General features: G+C 41.8%; 1 long non-coding RNA gene across 1 annotated transcript in view; it reads left to right on the forward strand.

Annotated features, from left to right (window-relative positions):
• Positions 1-17,557, forward strand: part of LOC132817906 (uncharacterized) — a 226,171-nt gene that overhangs the window by 52,986 nt on the left and 155,628 nt on the right. Inside the window, exon 2 of the long non-coding RNA XR_009644931.1 lies at positions 680-717. This is a non-coding gene — a long non-coding RNA (uncharacterized LOC132817906). The remainder of the gene's footprint in view (positions 1-679; positions 718-17,557) is intronic.

Genomic DNA, 17,557 nt, shown 5'->3' on the forward strand with positions numbered 1-17,557 from the left:
GCAGGCCTGACCAGGTAAGGATGACAGATTCCCTTCCCTAGTGAACCAGATGGGTTTTTACAACAACAAGGTGGCTTCATGAAACCATGACTGAGGTAAGATTTCTATTCTAGCATTTGGGATTATCAAGCTGGATTACTAGGCTGTTCATTCTGTATCTGAAAACTGATCTATGCAAATTTTTAATGCTGCAGTATCACTAACGTAATTGCAGGAAGGTTTGGGATATTGACATTTTTAAAGGTGAGAATGGTGCGATGGTAATTACTGGTTCTAGTAATCCAGAAACCATAGCCTCTAAAGTTCTGGGCACTTGGATTTGACTCTCACTATGGTAGGTAATAAAATTTGTATTAACTAACAATCTGGAATTAAAAGCTAGCCCAGTGGGGACCATGTGGGGACATTGTGATAGTCACAAAAAAACCTACTTGGTTCACTGATGTCTTCTCAGGAAGGCAATTTGGCAACCTTACCTGGTCTGGCCTACATGTAATTCTTGACCAACATCAATGTGATTGACTCTTAATTGCTCTCTGAAATGGTATTGCAAGACTCTCAGTTCCTGGGCAATTAGGGATGGATAATAAATACAGGTCTAGCCAACAACACCCACATCCCATGAACAAATATTATAAAAAATAATTCATGACACTTAACTGTTTTTCATTTCTATCAGAAGGAAGATACCTACAGATTCGCAGAATTTATCCTGAGGTAAGTATGTACATTTTTTAATTGCAGACGTTTATACTACAATCTCCTCGATATCAATGCTAGTATTAAAGACTTAAGCTGTAATTAAATAAACACACACACACACAAAAAGAGTGTATAATACCGAGTAAAAGATAACAACTGCAAATGAGATGTATCAAATAAATCAAGATGTGTATATTGTAATACAAGTTGCCTATTTTAAGAGCTCAGACATGGAGCATGTAATAAACACTCAGCAAATCCAGCTCTCCTTTTATTTGTCCTGTTTATTCAGAGCAGGTGCTGTGTGAATACCTTGAACTCTAACACGTTGGCCTCTTTCTTAATCAGCTCTGAAAAAGGTAGAGTAAATTATCCTAAATGTAAAATAATCCAGAAACTGCGTATTAAGATTTGAATAACTGATGTTCACTGAATGAGAACAGCAATTTCTGGCTTTCCCTGGTTTGCAGTCCCTCGGGAAAGGAGCTGGAATTTAAAGCTTCGGAAGAGAGTCACGGTGCTAATGGATTAACATGGAGTTTGGCATGCTAATGGAAATTGTCTCATGTAATGAGCTTTTAATTAGGTCTGCTTGGTGCTTGACCCTCTTGTAATAGGGGCCACTCCTGAGATGACAGCATTTTGGCACACAGGTGTGAATAAACAGAGCTCTTAAACAGCCATGACATTCCAAACATTCTCAAGCCAGACCTTTGCTTTCAGGTCATTTCTTTGCCATTCATATGCACCTTTGCACAAAATACTTATAAATTATAACTGTTTAACACCAGCATTAAAAACAAACAGTCGCTAAGATACTGGAATTGCTCACTTTAATATGCAATATGTTCCTTTCTTGTTGTTCTTTTTGAAGAGCTTATGGGTTACCTCAATGTTAAATTAAGTGTTAGTGATGAAATCTGGTCAATTTGCATGAAATAACTTGTGATTCATTTCATGTCAAAGATGGTAGAAAGAATGGCTTTTAAATCTGTCAATCAGGACAGGAAGTAAGCCTAGGAATTGAAAGGTGTCACAACAGCTTGTGTTTAGATGGTACCTTTTAAATGTTGAAAAACTTTTATTTTTGTGCATTAATGGGATGTGTGCATTGCTGGTTGGGCCAGTATTTATCCCATCCCTAGTGCCCTAGAGAAGGTGTCGGTGAGTTGCCTCCTGACACCCCTGCAGTCCATGTGTTGTACACAGATCTTTAATGCCATTAGGGAGTTCCAAAGCTTAGATCCAGTGACAAGTGGCTTGGAGGGGGACTTGCAGGTGGTGGTGTTCCCATATGCCTGCTGCCAATGTCCTTTTGAATGCTAGTGGTCTTGAGTTCAGAAGGTGCTGTCTCAGAAGCCTAGGTGAATTTCTGCAGTGCATCTTGTGGATGGTATGCACTACTTCTGGTGAGATTGAACTGGAGGGAATGTAAGTCTTTGGATGTGGTGCCAATCAAATGGGTTGCTTGAGAGAGCTTCCAAAAAGCCTTACCGAAGCATAAGGAAATATGGTTGCTGGGTCAATAAGGACAATGTTTGCAAATAGTACAATTAAAATCACACGTATGGAGGTCTACTTCACAGAGGATATTAAAAAGACAAGAAAGGTGAACAAATATAGCGAGATTCAGGGAAGAAATTCTATAGTATGGGGATGAGACAACTGAATTCCTAGCTAAAAATACTGAAGACAGGAAGGAGATATACAAAGTCAGAGTCAGAGAAGTGGATGCTGGATTTAACGCAGGACTGTTGTCTGGCCCTGGAAGTCTATGATGCTGGTTTGTAAGGTTCACCTAGAGGGGATAACCAGTAAAAAATGGTAATAATACCTACAAATAGTCACAGGTCGAGCTCCATTTTGAGGTGTACAAGATAATTTGCAACAGAATGTGTCATTGCAAGTTTCCCTGGTTTTGCCTTCTTGTCAAGCAATTAGTTTCCTGCGGGTGTAGCTTCTACTTCCACAAGACAGGATGTCAAGCCCCCAAGTGCTTCCAGCCAATCAGAAGGTTGGTAGTTCTACAATACCAGCAGCACCACCAATGCAGTGGCCAATACTGGCACTGTAGTCAGCCTCCAGACCAAGCCAGTGATGGAAGCTATAGAAGCAGACACTTGGCGCAGGCTTGCCAAGGCCATGTAGATACATTCCTGATGAGGTGAGCAAGAGACAGGGGATGTAGTCAAGTGAGGGCAACCATTTCTTCTGTGGATTATGGAAAGAATCACTTCCTATGGCACAGATTGCCCATGGAGTCATGCTGCTTTGGCAAGCGACATTGGTAGTAACATTTCAATCATTGTTGCTGTGGTGTTGTTGTATCTTCTCCATAACGTTCAGTAAATGGGTTACATTACACAACACTGGCAGCCAAAAGGATTACAGAACTGTTTTGTAAGATAAACCCATCATTAATCTCTTAGGGGAGGAAATAATGAGAATTAAACCTCAAATATATTTCTCATCGTCAAAGAGGCACTAAAATATTTCATTTTGATGCTACACTCATGTCACAGTTATCTTTTATAACAACTAGATACATAGAATCAGTAACATTCATTTAGGAAGTAATCCATCTTTGTTGCAGTTAGTTCTCAGTGGTGGTCATGGCAACAATCTTTTTATTGCTTCTGTGTTCAGATGGTCTCTGACATGATAAAAGTCAGTTGCAGTTCAATGAGCTCACTATTTGTGCAGCTTAATTGCTTGCTTCCTTCAAGAACACTCGCTGTGCTGTGATAGGTCAGCTGTTGGAAAATGTGAGTTTGTGACATGGTTCCCAACTTTTAATTAACCATCTTTCACAATAACATGAATATAATCCATCAAATAAGCCATGCGTATTAAATGTGGCTTTATGTTTAAAATTCACTCAATTTTAGGGAGAATTTTCTTGTAAAGCCGTATGGCAGGAAAATTTAATGAAGTTGTGGGATAAACAGCATGAGTACCTTGCCAAGCCCACTAAAGGTATGTCAAATTTGTTTTACTTTGGATTTGTTCGACAGATAAGCCCAGGGCGTTTCTTCAAACAATATTTATTAACATTTTATACATGATGATCTTGCTGTTGGCATCTCTGCCCTAAACTATTTCAGTTCCAACCCTCTCACAGAGTCTCCTTCAAAAGACTACAGAGATCACAGTTGCATCACAGCTTACCTCAGAAATTCATCTAAATATTCCCTAACACTTACCTATGTCTTCCCCCACCAAGTACATTCTTCTCTTCTAACATTATTTATTGAAAGTATTTTCTTAACATTATTGCCACTATCCTCTCACCTGAAAGCTTACTTAGTCAGCCTTGCAATTATGCCTGTTCTTGTTGGCACAGATAATCTGTGAGGTGATGATGAATCGAACAGCTGAAATGGGACTGATAGGCTTTCTAATGTTATCCTGGACTTCATGATATTGAAAGGAATGATTGCCTCTTGAAGGTTGCCTGAGGATCGAGACTGGTCAGTAATTATAGAAACGATACCAATACTTTTTGTCTAGACCTTAGTTGGTCTCATCTTGTACTACTTTTTCATCATATCATCTATGAAAGGATCATTTGGCAAGTAAACATAGCTGAATGGTAAAGGTTCAACCTTGAATAATAGCTGTTAGGTTTCAACATTTCTCTTCCTAAGCGGTATAATTGTATCATGATATTTTGAGATTCTTGTGTGGTTTTATCAAGTTTAGGATGAAGAGATGAGTGAAATATTTGAGAGAACATAGAGTATTGGAATTAAGCTTTCAGGAGATTTGTACAAGTACTGCAAATTCAAAATAACTACTTTTGTGGACATTGTCCCATGCGCAGAGAGATTTGTCATGAGGATCATTGGGATTAGGCCTGTGTTTGCTGGAAGCCATTCAGGGCGAGAAAGATTATAAAATGGATTTGTCTTCAAATGCTGTTATTTGTAACAGTACCTCTAGAAGTTTAAGTAAGGTGTGGGTTTTCATGGAAATGTAGACTGTCATTCTGGTGTGTCAGTTTTCCAAAGGGACCTTCCTGCCTGTACAGATGTGATTTGGAGATGCCGGTGTTGGACTGGGGTGTACATCAGGATCACCTGATGTAGGAGCGTCGCTCCAAAAGCTAGTGTGCTTCCAGTTAAACCTGTTGGACTATAACCTGGTGTTGTGTGATTTTTAACTTTGCCTGTATAGAGTTTGTTATACTCTTTGATCTTGTGAAGTCTGTGAAATCTCATCAAGCTTAATCTGGCTGTTGATGGTTAGAAGATTATTGTCACTGCCCTGTACAGTTGAGATTATTGAAATGTCTGTCATGCCCTCAGTAACTGCATTTGGTGATACTTTGTTAACAATATTTGGCACATGAACTGGCACTACTCTGAGGATAGTTCAAGAAGTTTACACATCCAGCTCAGGAAGAAAATCAGAGGGATCTTGGTGAATTGCATCAATAACTAGAAGTCACACACCGCATTATAATCTTTGTGAAATGCTGAGACTGGGCCTGATGGTGCCATCTTCTCTCATTCACTCACTGGGTCTTTCTCCTGTCTGAGACCATCTAAAAATGCAGGTTCACCCTCTTCAAGTGCAACAGGATAAGAAGCATCACAAGGCTGATCAAACTTGTGGAAATGCTTGGGCACTTTGATTGAAGATCATCCAAACTTCACGTATGAAGCTTCCATTCTTTGGAAATGCCGAGTTCCATCTGGGGGAAAAAAATGTTCTCCAGTTTTCTTGCTGTAAAAGTTTGCTTTTATTGCAGAGACAGAGACATTTTCTTACAAAATTAAATGTGGTCATTAGCTTTGCATAGATTGTCTTGTACAACCTTATATATGAGCCTGCCAACTCAACAAGGATCTGTTCTGATTCTGCATAAATAGGCTCAATAATAACTTGATCAGCATAGATACGTGTGTCCAAAAACTAGCCTTTAACTAGTTGCTTCCAAAACCCGGGGATCCTGATTGTTGAAGGTGGACGGCGCCAAGCCATTCTATGGTGTCAACCGATACAGTAATGGCTGCCCTGAGTCAAGATGCAAGTTAATATTAAGCTTCTTGATTTTTGAATTGATTGACCAATAATCCTGATACAGACTTTTGCAGTAAAGTCAATGATTTAGACTTGTACTTGCCTGTACTCATTGGAATATAGAAGAACGAGAGTCAACTTTTATTGATTGGATTCCCTACAGTGTGGGGATAGGCCCTTTGGCTCAACAAGTCCACACTGGCCCTCCAAAGAGTAACCCACCCATTCCCATTTCCCTCTCACTAATGCACCTAATACCATGGGCTTTTTAGCACAGTCAATTCACCTGACCTGCACATCTTTGTACTGTGGGAGGAAACCCACACAGACATGGGGAGAATGTGCAAACTCCACACAGACAGTCACCCGAGGCTGGAATCAAACCTGGGACCCTGATGCTGTGAGGCAGCAGTGCTAACCACTGAGCCACTGTGCTGCCCGTGCCATAGATACAATTCTTAATGGACTTAACAAGGTAGATATGGGAAAGTTGTTTCTCTTTTGTGAGAGCATTTGGGATCAGAGGGCATAATCCCAAAATAATGGGTCATACATTTAAGATACAGATGAGGAGAAATGTCTTCTCTCAGAGGGTACTGAAACATTGGAATTCTTTTCTGCAGAGGGCTATTGAAACGGGATTGTTAAGTATATTCAAGGCTGAGATAGACAGATTTCTAATCAATAAGGGAATCAAGCATCCTAGGGAAAATGCAGGAAAATGGAGGTGAAGATTATAAGGTCAGCCATGATCTCATTGAATGGTATAGCAACCTGGATGGGCTGAAAGGCCTCCATTTGCTTCTACGTGTTGTAGTCTCATGGTCCTAAGCATATTTTCCATTACTCTATCTTTTCATCTGCATTGGTCATTCAGTTGCTTTGAGGGGCTGCAGAAGAGGCAGGGTCATAGAAACGGAGAAAAATATAAAATAGGAGTAGAGGTGGGCCATTCAGCCTTTCAGGCCTATTCTAACATTCAACCTGATCATGGCTGCTGCTATATCTCGACACTGTACTCCTGCTCTCTCCCCATACCCCCAGATATCTTTAGTGTCCAGGGATCTCTATTTATTTCTTAAATAAATTCAGTGCCTTGGCCTCCACAGCCATGTGTGGCAGGGAATCTCGCAGGTTCACTGTCCTCTGATTGAAGAAGGCTATCCAGGTCAGTGAAAACGTGGGGTATTAGATGAGTCCTAATCCCCGTGTTGAATCCTGGAAGAGGCTCAGGGACAAAGTGATTTACTCCTACCAGGAGTCTCACCTTATGATTCTTCAGAGGAAAGCACCATCTATTCTAGCTCCATTGATGCCAGCATATTTTAATATGAATTTGTTTGTAGGAAGTCGCTGAGACTAAGCATCAGGTGTTTCTTCGAACACTATTTATTAACACGAGATATAGATGATCTTGCAGTAGTTCTTTCATGAGCAACTCTAGTTCCAGCCTTCTAGTAGCATCTTTCACATTGCAGCACATCTCAGAGGGCCATCTCAACAATATTCATAACGTTAAAATGGACTTTAATAAGCATAGAATGTTCTGGAATTGGCTTCTTTCAAAAATGGGCACCAAATGGCTATTAACATGCTTGCATCGGATGATTTTTACAATTCATGCTCAAACTCTCTGAGGTTTTTGGAAAGCTCTCAGTTGATTACCCATGGGTAATGTACTCCTTGAATGGACAAGTAAAGATGAAAGTCATCTGTGGAATTCACACCTTCTGTTGTAAATGGACTTAACCAAAAGTCAAAATCGACAAATTCTTGGAGTAGAATCTGGAGACTCAGTAAAGAGACCTGCACTACCTCTTTCAAGGAAGGCCCACAAAGCCACACACCATTCAGGCAGTGGCAAGGACACTAGCAAATCTTCACTTGGAACCAAGACCACAGGAGTGGGCATCCTGCCCAGTAAAAGCTCTGTCAATCAGAGGGGAGCCATTCTCATACTCAGCACCACCATAGAGGTTGAAGCAACAAGACTACCCTGTCCTAGAATAATTCTGATATACAATTCTAGTCATTGAATTTGCCTAGACTACTCTTCAATAATGAAACACTTTCTTCACTGGGCCTTCTTCCTGGATGTGCCAAAATATAAATTACAAATTATTCTTTGTTTAAAACTTTACAATGCACCATTTTCTTTCTCTTGCATGTGTTTATTTTGTTTTTTTAAAATTTATTCACAGAATATGGGTAATGTTGGTTAGACCACCATTTATTGTCCATCCCTAATCCTGGAAAAGTTGGTTGTGAGCTGCCTTTCATTAACTGCCAAAGTCTGTGGGGAGTAGAACAGAGAACATTACAGCGCAGTGCAGTCCTTTTGCTCTCGATGTTGCGCTGACCTGTGAAGTCAATCTGAAGCCCATCTAACCTAGACTATTCCATTCTCGCCCATTTGCCTATCCAATGACCATTTAAATGCCCTTAAAGTTGGCGAGTCTACTACTGTTGCAGGCACTGCATTCCACAACCCTACTATTCTCTGAGTAAAGAAGCTACCTCTGACATCTATCCTATATCTATCATCCCTCAATTTGAAGCGATGTCCCCTTGTGCTAGCCATCACCATCCAAGTAAAAAGGCTGTCATTGTCCAACCTAGCTAACCCTCTGGTTATCTTATATGTTGCAATAAGTCACCTCTCAACCTTCTTTCTCAAATGAAAACAGCCTTAAGTCCCTCAGCCTTTCCTCATAAGACCTTCCCTCCATACCAGGTAACATCCTAGTAAATCTCCTCTGAACCCTTTCCAAAGCTTCCACATCCTTCCTATAATGTGGTGACCAGAACTGTACACAATACTCCAAGTGTGGCCGCACCAGAGTTTTGTACAGCTGCAGTAGGTAAACCTACGGTACTGTAAGGAAGGGATCGCCAGAAATTTGATCAGCAATTGGGAAAGAATGACTATATACTGCCAGATCAGGGTGGTGTGTGACTTGGAGAACCACTTGTAGATGGCAGTGTTCAAGAAACACTGCCCTTGTATTCTAAGTGGCAGACCTTGAGAGCTTGGAAGGTACTGTTAAAGAAGCTTTAGTGAGTTGTTGCAGTGCATCCTGTAAATGGTACCACATGGAGCTGCCCCCGTGCTGGAGGGAGTATTGTAGAAGATGCTGGCTGCAATGCTAACTGAGCATGCTGCTTTAATTTGGATGATGTTGAGCATCTGGAACATTGTTGGAACTGTATCTGTGCAAGCATCATTCTCCTGACGTGTTCCTTGTAGATAGTGCAAGTTTGTGAGTAGACAGTATGTAAGTCAGTCACCATAGGATTCCTATCCTTTGATCTACAACTGTAGCCACAGTATTTATATGAATACTCCATTTCAGTTTTGGATCAATGGTAAGCCCCCTCAAGAATGTGGATAGTGGGGGATTCAGCAAATGGTAATGCCATTGAATGTCATGAGTAGATGACTAGATTCTCTCTGAAGAAGAGTCATATTGGAGTTGAACCATCAACTGTGTTTCTCTCTCCACCGATGCTGCCTGACCTGCTGAGTGTCTCCAGCATTTTCTGTGATTACTGTATATGTGTCTGTTATTTTCTGTAATTCTTCCTTTGTGCTAAGTAGGATTCCAATTAGCAGAGAGATTTCCTCTGACCCTCATTGATTATAGTTTTTGAGGTTCCTTGATGCCATAAATCAGTCAAACATTGCCTTGATGTCTAAGGCAGCCAGTTTCACCTCACTTCTAGAGTTCAGCTCTTTTGTTGATGGTTGCACCAACATGCTAATGAGCTCAGGAGCTGACTGACCCTGATAGATTAGTGTGGCATTGGAAAAGCACAACAGGTCAGGCAGCATCCAGGAAGTGGGGGGGGGGAAATCGACATTTCGGGCAAGAGCCCTTCATCAGGATTTCTGATGAAGGGCTCTTGCCCGAAACGTCGATTTTCCTACTCCTCTGTTGCCACCTGACCGTTTGTACTTTTTCAGCACCACTCTAATCTTGACTCTGATCTCCAGCATCTGCAGTCCTTACTTTCACCTGGCCCTGATAGATCCCAAATTGATCATCAATAAGAAGGTTATTACTGAGCAAGTGCTGCTTGATACCACTGTTAGTGACCACTCCATTACTTTATTGATCTTTAAGAGTACACTGATAAGCCAGTAATTGACCAGATTGCATTTTTTGTGAACAGGACAAAACTGGATAACTTGACACATTACCAGGAAGATGCCAGTGTTGTAGCTGTACTGGAACATCTTGGCCAGGGGCACAGCTAGTTCCGGAGCGCAAGTTTTCAGCAGTATTGGCAGAATGTCATGTAGGCCCATAACCTTTGCTGTATAAGCATTTTCAGCTACTGCATGATATGTGGAGGAAATTGATGTTACTGCAGGCTTGCATCTCTAATACTGAGGACCTCAGGAAAAGGCTCAGCTGAATCAGCTCCTCCTCACTCCTGGCTGACAGTGGCTGCAAATACTTCAGCCTGGTTTTTCCTGTTTAAATCTGCAAAATAGATATTGGATTTAGCCAACAACCTACAACAAAGTTACCAATTTTAGAATGATTTAACTGCAAACTCTCTAGGTAAAGAAAAGTTAAATTTTTACCTATCTGTCCACTGAAAATATGAACAGGGACCATGTTTTAAATGTATGTAACAAATATGCACTTTACAGCAGCCTGTGGTGACATATATTTTACACTTTTATAGCTAGTGGTTTGCAAATGAATAAATAATATTCATTATACAGGTATTGCATTATAATTGTGTTAGTGGAAGTTTTAAAAAAGTGACATAAAATTCATGTTAGTATTCAGTGGGACCATTTCTGTTTTTATAGTATTATCAAAGATGAGAAAGCCAAGGGCTGACCCATGATTCCAAAATCTTCCTATGGTGCACATTTTCATTCTGGCAGCTGACAATTATTTAATTTTAGCTTGCAACCTTTGCAATTCACTCCATGATTTTCCTCTACAGTTTGGATTGTTTGTCTTGTTTGCGTATTTGAATCTTGTTTTTTTTCTCACCAGCAGTGTACAAATTCTTTTTTTAAACAATTGCCTTTATCAGCCCTGAATTGCAGTGATATGGCTTCAAGCTACAAATCTATTTTCTGTAAATAACTCGTCCCAGAATAGCAGAGCACATTAAAGAAGTTAGAGTTTACCTGGGTGTTATGCACGTTCACCAGGGCAAACTACTTCATGTTACAGAGCCCTCTTGTAAAACAGCACTTAGATTTAGTGCCCAAATAGTTTCCACATTATCTACAAAATTGCACTTCTCAGTGTTTTTTTTGCACTGCTCAGGGTCATGAATTAGATTTTGACAATAGAAATGACAGCATGTGGACAGTTTATGACCCAAATGTTAGAACTCACATGAGACCTTAGGCAAGAAACAGATGGAGCCCATGGGATTGTCAAGTATCCACAGGAGGGACATCCACGCGCTTAATAAGTTACCCAATGTGGATTTCCCAGAACACAGCATAGAGTTTTTTATTTGATTTCTCATCATAAAAGTATTCCTGAAGAAATGAAATGGAAAGTATTAGCTCATGGATTGAGTATGAACATTAAACCAGAATCACAAAAGAGATCCAGAAATTTCACTAAGAATTAAATGTTGGCTTTTTAAGATTTTTGATCTATTAGGTGTGACTGAATAGTAAGATGGATTGCTGACCTTGAGGTAGCTTTATGATGGGCACAATTTGTAAAGGGAGGGACAGGACCTGTTTTCCACTTTTTCCATTGTGTCCTATTCCTGTTTGGGATGGGATCACAGGGAAATCCATCCATATTTCACCACATATCATTTACTTTTGGAGGACAAAGCTATAGAATGGTTCCAGTCAAATTCCCTCGGCTTAAAAACAACAAACAAAAGGTAAAATTGGCATTTCCTACATTTGGAAAGAGGAATTGACCAGTAACCTGGGCTGACCAGTAAGAGCTCCAGTGTATAGATTCTGCTTGTTCTTTTGAAGAGACAGTTAGTATCTTGAAGGAGAATGATTCTTGACGTTTGCTTTATGTGCTTCCAGAAGATATTTAATAAAGTAATTGGCTGTTAACTAACATAATAGGGAGTTGAGGGCAATTTATTGGCCTGATTAGAAGATTGTCAGTGAGCATAATGAGGCCGAGAATCAAGATAATGATGGTGTACTGTATTTGGCAAGATTTGGTGCCCAAAAGGGATCTGGTTTGGGATATTAACTCTTCATCATATCTGTTAATGAATTAAATGAAGAATGATAGATAAATAAATAGTGCTCACATTTCAAGATACAGATAACCACCAGCAGAGGCATTGTAAACAGTGTAAATGGAAATATAAAATTGTAGAGATATTAAGTGATTGTGCAAAAAGTCTCAGTATCGTCAAGTATGAATTCTTCTGCTTTTGAGTTAATAGAAGATTTATTGCTTTCTAAATGCAGGAAATGCTGGAAACATCAAAGTTTCAACCAGTCTTAAAGAGCCATGAACAAATTTAAATGTGAAGCACAAAATTAAGCAGAACAATGAAAAGAGATTTTGCCCTGGAATCCAGAGAGTTGAGTTGGGAAAATTTCCAGGTCTGAAAATTCACTTTGGGAGAAAGTGCCTGAGATTTTCTGTGCTGGGGGTGATGTCGATGAGAGTCAGACCCACCAACCCCTTGAAACAGTGTGGACATAGCCAGGACTCTATGGGAAAGCCTGGCCTCCATGATCTCAGCCTTTGCTGCAATTGTATTAAAAACAAAAAGTTCAGGCTGACTATTACCTCTCTACCCAACCCTCATGCCTAGTTATAGCGACTTTGCCAACTTACACCATCATAAGGAGAAGTCACCAGGGAACATTTGCTTTGAGATCAATGGAGAAGAAAGGTTTAGAATTCAAGCTCCCTATGCTCGAAAAGAAGAAACAAAAAGGAACAAAATGGCATTTACAATCAATTCATAACTAAGATGGACTTGACTGAACGCCCAAGCACAAATACCTCCTGCTCATCCCCCTGGTCCCAGCTCCCTGCTCACCCCCCTTGGTCCCGAATCCCCGCTCACCCCCCCTTGGTCCCTAATCTCCGCTCACCCCCCCCCCTTAGTCCCGAATCCCCGCTCACTCCCCTTGGTCCTGAATCCCCGCTCACCCCCCTTGGTCCCAGCTCCCCGCTCACTCCCCTTGGTCCTGAATCCCCGCTCACCCCCCTTGGTCCCAGCTCCCCGCTCACTCCCCTTGGTCCCGAATCCCCGCTTACCCCCCCTTGGTCCCAGCTCCCCGCTCACCCCCCCTTGGTCCCGAATCCCCACTCACCCCCCTTGGTCCCGGCTCCCTGCTCACCCCCCCTTGGTTCCAAATCCCCGCTCATCCCCCTTGGTCCCGGCTCATCCCCAATGGTCGCGGCCCCTGGCTCATCCCCAATGGTCCCAGTTCCCCGCTCATCCCCAATGGTCCCAGCTCATCCCCAATGGTTCCGGCTCATCCCCAATGGTCCCGGCACATCCCCAATGGTCCCGGCTCCCGGCTCATCCCCAATGGTCCCAGCTCCCCTCTCATCCCCAATGTTCCCGACTCATCCCCAATGGTCCTGGCTCATCCCCAATGGTCCCAGCTCCCCGCTCATCCACAACGGTCCCTGCTCACCCCCCTTGGTCCCGATTCCCCGCTCATCCCTAATGGTCCCAGCTCCCTGCTCATCCCCAATGGTCCCGGCTCCCCGCTCATCCCAATCATCCCAATTTTCCTGTTCATCCCCAATTTTCCAGAATCGCTGCTTATCTCCCTTCGTTCTGACCCCTTACCTCAGGCACCATACTGAGACAAAGTATGATAAGGTTTTAAGGGTCTAGTGTTAATTTCACAATTTAGTAAGAACACTAATTGATAAAAAATACACACACTATATTTAATTTAGTACAACTGATTAATCCCTGATAAAATCATGCACTTTTATTCATTGCCCCACATCAAAGACTTAGAGCTGTCTACCAAACTGAACTAACAGGCACTGCAATGTGATAGTGATAGGTCAATGGACAAAGTAAAATAACAAAACTGATTTTGTTTACACTTCAGACAGGTTTTTGCTCAAACATTTAAAGGCCAACTGAATTAAATGCCTTGACTTCACTTGGAAAATAAGGCCAGGCAATGACTGAGATGGCAGTGGGGGGAGCACTTAAGGGCCAATGGTGACAATTTTATTGGTCTTGAAAATGATGGAAAAGGATAGAACTGATCAAAAAGTTGGAGTAAACCCAATTTTGATGCTATTAGACAGGAACTTTTGAAAGTTGTTTGAGGGAGGCTATTTACAAGTAAAGGGATAGATGGGAATGGGGGAGGGCTTTAAAAATGAGATAACGAGAGTTCAGAGACAGTATGTTTCTGTTAGTGTGAAGGGCTAGGACAGTAGAGCTGGATCTCTAGTGAAATTGAGGCTAGGGTCAAGAAAAAGGAGGAGGCAGATGGCCGGTATAGAGAACTGGGATCGAGCGAATCCCTCGAGGAGTATAAGGGCAATAGGAATATATTCAAGAGGGAAATCAGGTGAGCAAAAAGGGGACATGAGATAGGTTTAGCAAATAGGGTTAAGGAGAATCCAAAGGGATTCTACAAATGTAATAAGGACGAAAGAATAACTAGGGAGGGAATAGAGCCCTTTAGCAAGGCCATCTATGCGTGGAACCATAGGTGATGGGTGAGATACTAAATGAGTATTCTGCATCAGTATTTACTGTGCAGAAGGATTACGGAGTGAGTGAACTTGAAGAAATAAATAGTAATAGCTTGAAAAGTGTCCAAAATTACAAGAGGAGGAGGTGTTGGATTTCTTAAAATGCATAAGCGTCAAAAAGTCCCCAGGATCTGATCAGGTGTACCCTAGAACTCTGTCGGGAGTGAAGGAAGTGATTGCTGGGTCCCTTGCTGAGGTATTTCTAACATCGATAGCCACAAGTGAGGTGCCATAAGATTGGAGGGTGACTAATGTGGTGCCATGGCTTAAGAATGGGAGTAAGGAAAAGCAAGGGAACTATAGACCAGTGAGCCTGATGTCAGTGGTGGGTGCATTGTTGGAGGGGTTTCTGAAGTACAGGATTTACATGTATTTGGAAAGACAAGGACTGATTAGGGATAGTTAATGTGACTGTGTGCATGGGAAATCGTGTCTCACTAACTTGAGTGAGTTCTTTGGAGAAGCAACAAAGAAGAGTCATGAAGATAGAGCAGTGGACATTGTCTATATGGACTTCAGTAAGGCATTTGACAAGGTTCCACAAGGTAGACTGGTTAGCTTGGCTAGATCACATGGAATCCATGGAGATCTAGCAATTTGGAAACAAAATTGGCTTGAAGATCGGAAACAGAGGGTGGTGGTGGACGGTTGTTCTTCCCCTGGAAACCAGTGGTGTGCTACAAGGATCAGTGCTGGGTCCACTCATTTTTATCATTTATATAAATGATTTGGATGTGAATATAGGAAGAATGGTCAGTAAGTTTGCAGATGACACCAAAATTGGAGGTGTAGTGAACAGTGAAGAAGGTTATCTCAGTGTACAATGGGATTTTGAGCTGATGGGCTGAGAAGTGGCAGATAGAGTTAAATTTAGGTAAATGTGAGGTGCTGCATTTTGGAAAAGCAAATTAGGGCAGGACTTATACACTTAATGGTAGGGTGCTGGGAAGTGTTGCTGAATAAAGAGAACCTGGGGTGCAGATGAGTACTTCCTTTAAGGTGAAACCACAGGTGGACTGGGTAATGAAGAAAGCATTTAATACATTTGCTTTTCTCAGTCAGGAGTTGGGAGGTCATGTTGCAGCTGTACAGGACATTGATTAAGCCACTTCTGGATACAATTCTGCATTCAGTTCTGGTCTCCCTGGTATAGGAAGGATGTTGTGAAACTTGAAGGGGTGCAGAAAAGGTTTACAAGGATGTTGCCAGGGTTGGAGGATTTGAGCTATAGGGAGAGGCTGAAGAGGCTGGGGCTGTTTTCCCTGGACCATCGGAGGCTGAGGTTTATAAAGTCATGAGGAGCATGGACTGAGTTAATAGCCAAGGGCATTTCCCTGGGGTGGGGGAATCCAAACCTAAAAGGGTGCAGTTTTAAGTTGAGAGAGGAATATATAAAAGGCACCTCAGGGGCAACTTTTTCACGCAGAGGGTGGTACGTGTATGGAATGAGCTGCCAGAGGAAGTGGTGGAGGCTGGTACAATTGCAACATTTAAAGGGCATCTGGATGGGTGCACGACGAGGAAGGGTTTAGAGAGATATGGGACAAGTGCTGGCAAATGGGACTAGATTAACTTAGGATATCTGGTCAGCACAAACGAATTGTACCAAACAAATTGTATTCATGCTGTATGACCCTGCCTGTATGACTCTGACAGCTTGACAGTTCCAATGATTTTATGTATTTTGTTCGTACATTCATGATGGGGTGGCACAGTGGTTAGCACTGCTGCCTCATGGCGTCAGGAACCCGGGTTCGATTCCAGCCTTGGGCGACTGTGTGTGGAGTTTGCACATTCTCCCAGTGTCTGTGTGGGTTTCCTCTGGTGCTCTAGTTTCCTCCCACAGTCCAAAGGTGTGCAGGTTAGGTAAATTGGCCATGCTAAATTGCCCATAGTGTTCAGGGACATGTAGGATAGGTGCATCCAGCGGGAAAATGTAGGGTAATGGATCTAGGTGGGGTATCCTTCCAATCGTTGGTGTGGACTTGTTGGGCCCAAGGACTTGTTTCCACACTGTAGGAATTCTAATTCTTATGATTTTTAGCAATCAGAAAAAGCACAAAAGTCTCTCTCAAAGTGTTCCTTACCTTCTCCAAACATATTCCTGCACTGATCCAAAAGTGTTCCCTCTATCTTTAAGTAATTCTAGCACTTTTAGATCTTGAAAATCCCACAAGGGATGCTATGTACTATACCATAAAATCTTCCTCTGGCCCCTTCATCCCCAAGTGTTATTCCCTCCGGAATTGGTCAATGTGGTTTTAGCTCCCTAGGGAGGGAATGTGTAAACTCTTCCCCAAACCTCTCTGCTCTTGACCTCACTTTCTTTCCGTTTTAAGATACTTAACTCTGACCAAGCTTTTGAACATATGCTCTACTATCTCGCTATGTGGCTTGGTGTCACATTGTGTTCGATATTGCTCCTTTGGATGCATTGTGGAAACGTAATTCGTTGTTGAGTGATCACGACTGCCTGACACGTACTTTTGAAAGGGAACAGCTGCCTGTTTGCTTCTGATGGGAGGCTCCTACAAAGAGAAAAAGAAAAGAAATCTTATCATATGCATGCTTGAAATTGTTCCGCACACAGTGCCATCGTCAATGCATTAAGTAGCATACTGCTACTGAGCAGATAGGTCTGTATCTTGCTGAATGTGTGAGTGGGAAGGGGAAGCAAAACATATTTTAGAGAGCACTTGTCTTATTAAGCTGGTACCAAGCCACCAATCTCTCTATTGGTCGTACAGTCAGAATCTTTCACAATTTGCCACCTCATTGCAGGCAGACGGGGTCCTATTTTAACACGGAATCCAAATGACATGACCTATGATATTACAGTATTTTCTCTAGACTGCATTGAAGGATTGAGATTGAAACCACCATCTAAAGTGACTGAATGGCAAAGATGACTACAACTTGAGTCAAACTAGCATCTCAGCAACAAGGGACTTGAGAAGATATTTAGAATGTAGCTGTTCTTTTTCTACACATAAAACAAAGAAATGGAAAGTACTGAGACCTTCTGCTTAAGAAAGATTCATTAGGTGGAACTTAAGTCAACAAATGAGAAATTATAAAAAGAATTGATGATATTTACAGAAAGCATGGAA

This window comes from Hemiscyllium ocellatum, chromosome 8 (genome assembly GCF_020745735.1).
Source record: "Hemiscyllium ocellatum isolate sHemOce1 chromosome 8, sHemOce1.pat.X.cur, whole genome shotgun sequence".
NCBI classification, from domain to species: Eukaryota; Metazoa; Chordata; class Chondrichthyes; order Orectolobiformes; family Hemiscylliidae; genus Hemiscyllium; species Hemiscyllium ocellatum.